This window comes from Oncorhynchus keta, unplaced genomic scaffold (genome assembly GCF_023373465.1).
Source record: "Oncorhynchus keta strain PuntledgeMale-10-30-2019 unplaced genomic scaffold, Oket_V2 Un_scaffold_2042_pilon_pilon, whole genome shotgun sequence".
NCBI classification, from domain to species: Eukaryota; Metazoa; Chordata; class Actinopteri; order Salmoniformes; family Salmonidae; genus Oncorhynchus; species Oncorhynchus keta.
This window is the reverse complement of record NW_026290857.1, coordinates 382,501-390,000: the sequence shown is the minus strand read 5'-3', so window position 1 is coordinate 390,000 and position 7,500 is coordinate 382,501. Positions and strand designations below refer to the sequence as shown.

Here is a 7,500-nt window from a genome sequence, read left to right as displayed (position 1 = left end):
GGGGAGGGAGGGAGAGAGAGGAGGAGAGGTGGAGGAGGAGAGGAGGAGGAGAGGTGGAGGAAGAGAGGAGAGGCGGAGAGGGGGAGAGGAGTAAGACAGGCTAGGTGGAGGAGAGGGAGGAGGAGGAGAGGTGGAGGAGGAGGAGGGGTGGAGGAGGTGGAGGAGGAGGAGAGGTGGAGGAGAGGTGGAGGAGGAGGCAGGTTTTAACTGTAAACAGCTTCTGAGAGAGGCACACCTCCCACACCTCCCTTCCACACCTCCCACTACTAAAGACAGTCATACACCTCCCTCCCTGGGCCCCAAACAAGCAGATGTCTTTAATCAGGTCACACTAAACACAAACACACACACATTCACCATGCTTGTCTCTGATTCTCCCAGCTATTTGTCTTCATATATCCCCCAAAACTGACATGTCGTGCTATTGACTTAATCTTAATTGAATGGTTGAATTGAGGGTGAGTGTTCATGTGTATTGAATTTAAATATAAACACACCATGTAAAGTGTTGGTCCCATGTTTCATGAGCTGAAATAAAATCTCCCAGAAATGTTCCGTACACAAAAAATATATATTTCTCTCAAATGTTATGCACAAATGAGTTTGCATCCCTGTTAGTGAGCATTTCTCCTTTCTCAAGATAATCCATCCACTTGACAGATGTGGCATATCAAGGAGCTGATTAAACAGCATGATCATTACACAGGTGCACCTTGTGCTGGGGACAATAAAATGTGCAGTTTTGTCAAGCAACACAATGTCACAGATGTCTCAAGTTCTGAGGGAGAGTGCAATTGGCACGCTGACTGCAGGAATGTCCACCAGAGCTGTTGCCACATAATTGAATGTTAATTTCTCTACCATAAGCTTAGATAATTACACGTGGAGGGCAGACTGTGGGCCGAGCCAGACCACACTGTGGGAGACGGATGGATGGAGGAACGGGTGGATGGGGATGCCGCGCGCGCGTGTGTGTGTGTGTGTTGTGTGCAGCATGTGTATGTGTGTGTGTGTGTGTGTGTGTGTGTGTGTGTGTGTGTGTGCGTGTGTAGCATGTGTATGTGTGTGTGTGTGTGTGTGTACAGTATGTGTGTATGTACAATATGTGTGTACAGTATGTGTACAGTGTGTGTGTGTGTGTGTGTGTGTGTGTGTGTGTGTGTGTGTGTGTGTGTGTGTGTGTGTGTGTGTGTGTGTAGCATGTGTATGTGTGTGTGTGTGTGTGTGTGTGTGTGTGTGTGTGTGTGTGTGTGTGTGTGTGTGTGTGTGTGTGTGTGTGTGTGTGTGTGTGTGTGTGTGTGTGTGTGTGTGTGTGTGTGTGTGTGTGTGTGTGTGTGTGTGTGTGTGTGTGTGTGTGTGTGTGTGTGTGTGTGTGTGTGTGTAGCATGACTGTCTGGACCTTTAGTAGTGGGAGGGGTATGACTGTCTGGACCTTTAGTGATGGGAGGGGTATGACTGTCTGGACCTTTAGTGGTGGGAGGGGTATGTCTGGACTGTCTGGACCTTTAGTAGTGGGAGGGGTAGACTGACTGTCTGGACCTTTAGTGGAGGGGTATGTGGGTAGTGGGAGGGGTATGACTGTCTGGACCTTTAGTAGTGGGGGGTATGACTGTCTGGACCTTTAGTGGTGGGAGGGGTATGACTGTCTGGACCTTTAGTGGGAGGGGTATGACTGTCTGTGGGAGGGGTATGACTGTCTGGACCTTTAGTGATGGGAGGGGTATGACTGTCTGGACCTTTAGTGATGGGAGGGGTATGACTGTCTGGACCTTTAGTGATGGGAGGGGTATGACTGTCTGGACCTTTAGTGATGGGAGGGGTATGACTGTCTGGACCTTTAGTGATGGGAGGGGTATGACTGTCTGGACCTTTAGTAGTGGGAGGGGTATGACTGTCTGGACCTTTAGTGGTGGGAGGGGTATGACTGTCTGGACCTTTAGTGATGGGAGGGGTATGACTGTCTGGACCTTTAGTGATGGGAGGGGTATGACTGTCTGGACCTTTAGTGGTGGGAGGGGTATGACTGTCTGGACCTTTAGTGATGGGAGGGGTATGACTGTCTGGACCTTTAGTGGTGGGAGGGGTATGACTGTCTGGACCTTTAGTAGTGGGAGGGGTATGACTGTCTGGACCTTTAGTGGTGGGAGGGGTATGACTGTCTGGACCTTTAGTGAGTGGGAGGGGTATGACTGTCTGGACCTTTAGTGATGGGAGGGGTATGACTGTCTGGACCTTTAGTGATGGGAGGGGTATGACTGTCTGGACCTTTAGTGGTGGGAGGGGTATGACTGTCTGGACCTTTAGTGTGGGAGGGGTATGACTGTCTGGACCTTTAGTGATGGGAGGGGTATGACTGTCTGGACCTTTAGTGTGGGAGGGGTATGACTGTCTGGACCTTTAGTGGTGGGAGGGGTATGACTGTCTGGACCTTTAGTGGTGGGAGGGGACTGTATGACTGTCTGGACCTTTAGTGATGGGAGGGGTATGACTGTCTGGACCTTTAGTGATGGGAGGGGTATGACTGTCTGGACCTTTAGTGGTGGGAGGGACTGTCTGGATGACTGTCTGGACCTTTAGTGATGGGAGGGGTATGACTGTCTGGACCTTTAGTGATGGGAGGGGTATGACTGTCTGGACCTTTAGTAGTGGGAGGGGTATGACTGTCTGGACCTTTAGTGATGGGAGGGGTATGACTGTCTGGACCTTTAGTGGTGGGAGGGGTATGACTGTCTGGACCTTTAGTAGTGGGAGGGGTATGACTGTCTGGACCTTTAGTAGTGGGAGGGGTATGACTGTCTGGACCTTTAGTGGTGGGAGGGGTATGACTGTCTGGACCTTTAGTGATGGGAGGGGTATGACTGTCTGGACCTTTAGTGATGGGAGGGGTATGACTGTCTGGACCTTTAGTGGTGGGAGGGGTATGACTGTCTGGACCTTTAGTGGTGGGAGGGGTATGACTGTCTGGACCTTTAGTGGTGGGAGGGGTATGACTGTCTGGACCTTTAGTGATGGGAGGGGTATGACTGTCTGGACCTTTAGTGGTGGGAGGGGTATGACTGTCTGGACCTTTAGTGATGGGAGGGGTATGACTGTCTGGACCTTTAGTGATGGGAGGGGTATGACTGTCTGGACCTTTAGTGATGGGAGGGGTATGACTGTCTGGACCTTTAGTGATGGGAGGGGTATGACTGTCTGGACCTTTAGTGGTGGGAGGGGTATGACTGTCTGGACCTTTAGTGGTGGGAGGGGTATGACTGTCTGGACCTTTAGTGGTGGGAGGGGTATGACTGTCTGGACCTTTAGTGATGGGAGGGGTATGACTGTCTGGACCTTTAGTGATGGGAGGGGTAGGTCTGGTATGACTGTCTGGACCTTTAGTGGTGGGAGGGGTATGACTGTCTGGACCTTTAGTGGTGGGAGGGGTATGACTGTCTGGACCTTTAGTGGTGGGAGGGGTATGACTGTCTGGACCTTTAGTAGTGGGAGGGGTATGACTGTCTGGACCTTTAGTGGTGGGAGGGGTATGACTGTCTGGACCTTTAGTGGTGGGAGGGGTATGACTGTCTGGACCTTTAGTGGTGGGAGGGGTATGACTGTCTGGACCTTTAGTGGTGGGAGGGGTATGACTGTCTGGACCTTTAGTGATGGGAGGGGTGGACTGTGGGAGGGGTATGACTGTCTGGACCTTTAGTGGGATGGGAGGGGTATGACTGTCTGGACCTTTAGTGATGGGAGGGGTATGACTGTCTGGACCTTTAGTGATGGGAGGGGTATGACTGTCTGGACCTTTAGTGATGGGAGGGGTATGACTGTCTGGACCTTTAGTGATGGGAGGGGTATGACTGTCTGGACCTTTAGTGGTGGGAGGGGTATGACTGTCTGGACCTTTAGTGATGGGAGGGGTATGACTGTCTGGACCTTTAGTGATGGGAGGGGTATGACTGTCTGGACCTTTAGTGGTGGGAGGGGACTGTCTGGATGACTGTCTGGACCTTTAGTGATGGGAGGGGTATGACTGTCTGGACCTTTAGTGATGGGAGGGGTATGACTGTCTGGACCTTTAGTGATGGGAGGGGTATGACTGTCTGGACCTTTAGTGGTGGGAGGGGTATGACTGTCTGGACCTTTAGTGATGGGAGGGACTGTCTGGATGACTGTCTGGACCTTTAGTGATGGGAGGGGTATGACTGTCTGGACCTTTAGTGATGGGAGGGGTATGACTGTCTGGACCTTTAGTGATGGGAGGGGTATGACTGTCTGGACCTTTGATGGGAGTGACTGGGGAGGTGTGGGAGGGGTGACTGTCTGGACCTTTAGTGATGGGAGGGGTATGACTGTCTGGACCTTTAGTGGTGGGAGGGGTATGACTGTCTGGACCTTTAGTGATGGGAGGGGTATGACTGTCTGGACCTTTAGTGATGGGAGGGGTATGACTGTCTGGACCTTTAGTGATGGGAGGGGTATGACTGTCTGGACCTTTAGTGATGGGACCTTTAGGGGGAGGGGTATGACTGTCTGGACCTTTAGTGGTGGGAGGGGTATGACTGTCTGGACCTTTAGTGGTGGGAGGGGTATGACTGTCTGGACCTTTAGTGATGGGAGGGGTATGACTGTCTGGACCTTTAGTGATGGGAGGGGTATGACTGTCTGGACCTTTAGTGATGGGAGGGGTATGACTGTCTGGACCTTTAGTGATGGGAGGGGTATGACTGTCTGGACCTTTAGTGATGGGAGGGGTATGACTGTCTGGACCTTTAGTGATGGGAGGGGTATGACTGTCTGGACCTTTAGTGATGGGAGGGGGACCTATGACTGTCTGGACCTTTAGTGATGGGAGGGGTATGACTGTCTGGACCTTTAGTGATGGGAGGGGTATGACTGTCTGGACCTTTAGTGATGGGAGGGGTATGACTGTCTGGACCTTTAGTGGTGGGAGGGGTATGACTGTCTGGACCTTTAGTGATGGGAGGGGTATGACTGTCTGGACCTTTAGTGATGGGAGGGGTATGACTGTCTGGACCTTTAGTGAGTGGGAGGGGTATGACTGTCTGGACCTTTAGTGATGGGAGGGGTATGACTGTCTGGACCTTTAGTGATGGGAGGGGTATGACTGTCTGGACCTTTAGTGATGGGAGGGGTATGACTGTCTGGACCTTTAGTGATGGGAGGGGTATGACTGTCTGGACCTTTAGTGAGTGGGAGGGGGAGGGGTATGACTGTCTGGACCTTTAGTGGTGGGAGGGGTATGACTGTCTGGACCTTTAGTGATGGGAGGGGTATGACTGTCTGGACCTTTAGTGATGGGAGGGGTATGACTGTCTGGACCTTTAGTGAGTGGGAGGGGTATGACTGTCTGGACCTTTAGTGATGGGAGGGGTATGACTGTCTGGACCTTTAGTGGTGGGAGGGGTATGACTGTCTGGACCTTTAGTGGTGGGGGAGGGGTATGACTGTCTGGACCTTTAGTGGTGGGAGGGGTATGACTGTCTGGACCTTTAGTGATGGGAGGGGTATGACTGTCTGGACCTTTAGTGATGGGAGGGGTATGACTGTCTGGACCTTTAGTGATGGGAGGGGTATGACTGTCTGGACCTTTAGTGATGGGAGGGGTATGACTGTCTGGACCTTTAGTGATGGGAGGGGTATGACTGTCTGGACCTTTAGTGATGGGAGGGGTATGACTGTCTGGACCTTTAGTGATGGGAGGGGTATGACTGTCTGGACTTTAGTCTGACTGTCTGGACCTTTAGTGGTGGGAGGACTGTCTGGACCTTTAGTGGTGGGAGAGACTGTCTGGACCTTTAGTGACTGTCTGGACCTTTAGTGATGGGAGGGGTATGACTGTCTGGACCTTTAGTGATGGGAGGGGTATGACTGTCTGGACCTTTAGTGATGGGAGGGGTATGACTGTCTGGACCTTTAGTGATGGGAGGGGGTATGACTGTCTGGACCTTTAGTGATGGGAGGGGTATGACTGTCTGGACCTTTAGTGATGGGAGGGGACTATGACTGTCTGGACCTTTAGTGATGGGAGGGGTATGACTGTCTGGACCTTTAGTGATGGGAGGGGTATGACTGTCTGGACCTTTAGTGATGGGAGGGGTATGACTGTCTGGACCTTTAGTGATGGGAGGGGTATGACTGTCTGGACCTTTAGTGGTGGGAGGGGTATGACTGTCTGGACCTTTAGTGGTGGGAGGGGTATGACTGTCTGGACCTTTAGTAGTGGGAGGGGTATGACTGTCTGGACCTTTAGTGGTGGGAGGGGTGACTGTGGGAGGGGTATGACTGTCTGGACCTTTAGTGATGGGAGGGGTATGACTGTCTGGACCTTTAGTGGTGGGAGGGGGAGGGTATGACTGTCTGGACCTTTAGTGATGGGAGGGGTATGACTGTCTGGACCTTTAGTGGGACTGTCTGGAGGGGGAGGGGTATGACTGTCTGGACCTTTAGTAGTGGGAGGGGTATGACTGTCTGGACCTTTAGTGATGGGAGGGGTATGACTGTCTGGACCTTTAGTGATGGGAGGGGTATGACTGTCTGGACCTTTAGTGATGGGAGGGGTATGACTGTCTGGACCTTTAGTGATGGGAGGGGTATGACTGTCTGGACCTTTAGTGGTGGGAGGGGTATGACTGTCTGGACCTTTAGTGATGGGAGGGGTATGACTGTCTGGACCTTTAGTGATGGGAGGGGTATGACTGTCTGGACCTTTAGTGGTGGGAGGGGTATGACTGTCTGGACCTTTAGTGATGGGAGGGGTATGACTGTCTGGACCTTTAGTGATGGGAGGGGTATGACTGTCTGGACCTTTAGTGATGGGAGGGGTATGACTGTCTGGACCTTTAGTGATGGGAGGGGTATGACTGTCTGGACCTTTAGTGATGGGAGGGGTATGACTGTCTGGACCTTTAGTAGTGGGAGGGGTATGACTGTCTGGACCTTTAGTGATGGGAGGGGTATGACTGTCTGGACCTTTAGTGATGGGGAGGGGGGAGGGGTATGACTGTCTGGACCTTTAGTGGTGGGAGGGGTATGACTGTCTGGACCTTTAGTGATGGGAGGGGTATGACTGTCTGGACCTTTAGTGATGGGAGGGGTATGACTGTCTGGACCTTTAGTGATGGGAGGGGTATGACTGTCTGGACCTTTAGTGATGGGAGGGGGACCTATGACTGTCTGGACCTTTAGTGATGGGAGGGGGAGGGGTATGACTGTCTGGACCTTTAGTGATGGGAGGGGTATGACTGTCTGGACCTTTAGTGGGGAGGGGGAGGGGTATGACTGTCTGGACCTTTAGTGGTGGGAGGGGTATGACTGTCTGGACCTTTAGTGGTGGGAGGGGTATGACTGTCTGGACCTTTAGTGATGGGAGGGGTATGACTGTCTGGACCTTTAGTGATGGGAGGGGTATGACTGTCTGGACCTTTAGTGATGGGAGGGGTATGACTGTCTGGACCTTTAGTGATGGGAGGGGTATGACTGTCTGGACCTTTAGTG

The 7,500-nt window shown here is 52.0% G+C and overlaps 1 long non-coding RNA gene across 3 annotated transcripts in view; it reads right to left on the bottom strand.

Annotated features, from left to right (window-relative positions):
- Positions 1 to 1,089, bottom strand: part of LOC127928053 (uncharacterized) — a 3,689-nt gene extending 2,600 nt beyond the window's left edge. For all 3 annotated transcript variants that reach the window (XR_008130145.1, XR_008130146.1, XR_008130147.1), the window contains exon 1: positions 1 to 1,089. This exon is cut by the window's left edge. This is a non-coding gene — a long non-coding RNA (uncharacterized LOC127928053).
- Positions 1,090 to 7,500: the final 6,411 nt, after the last annotated feature.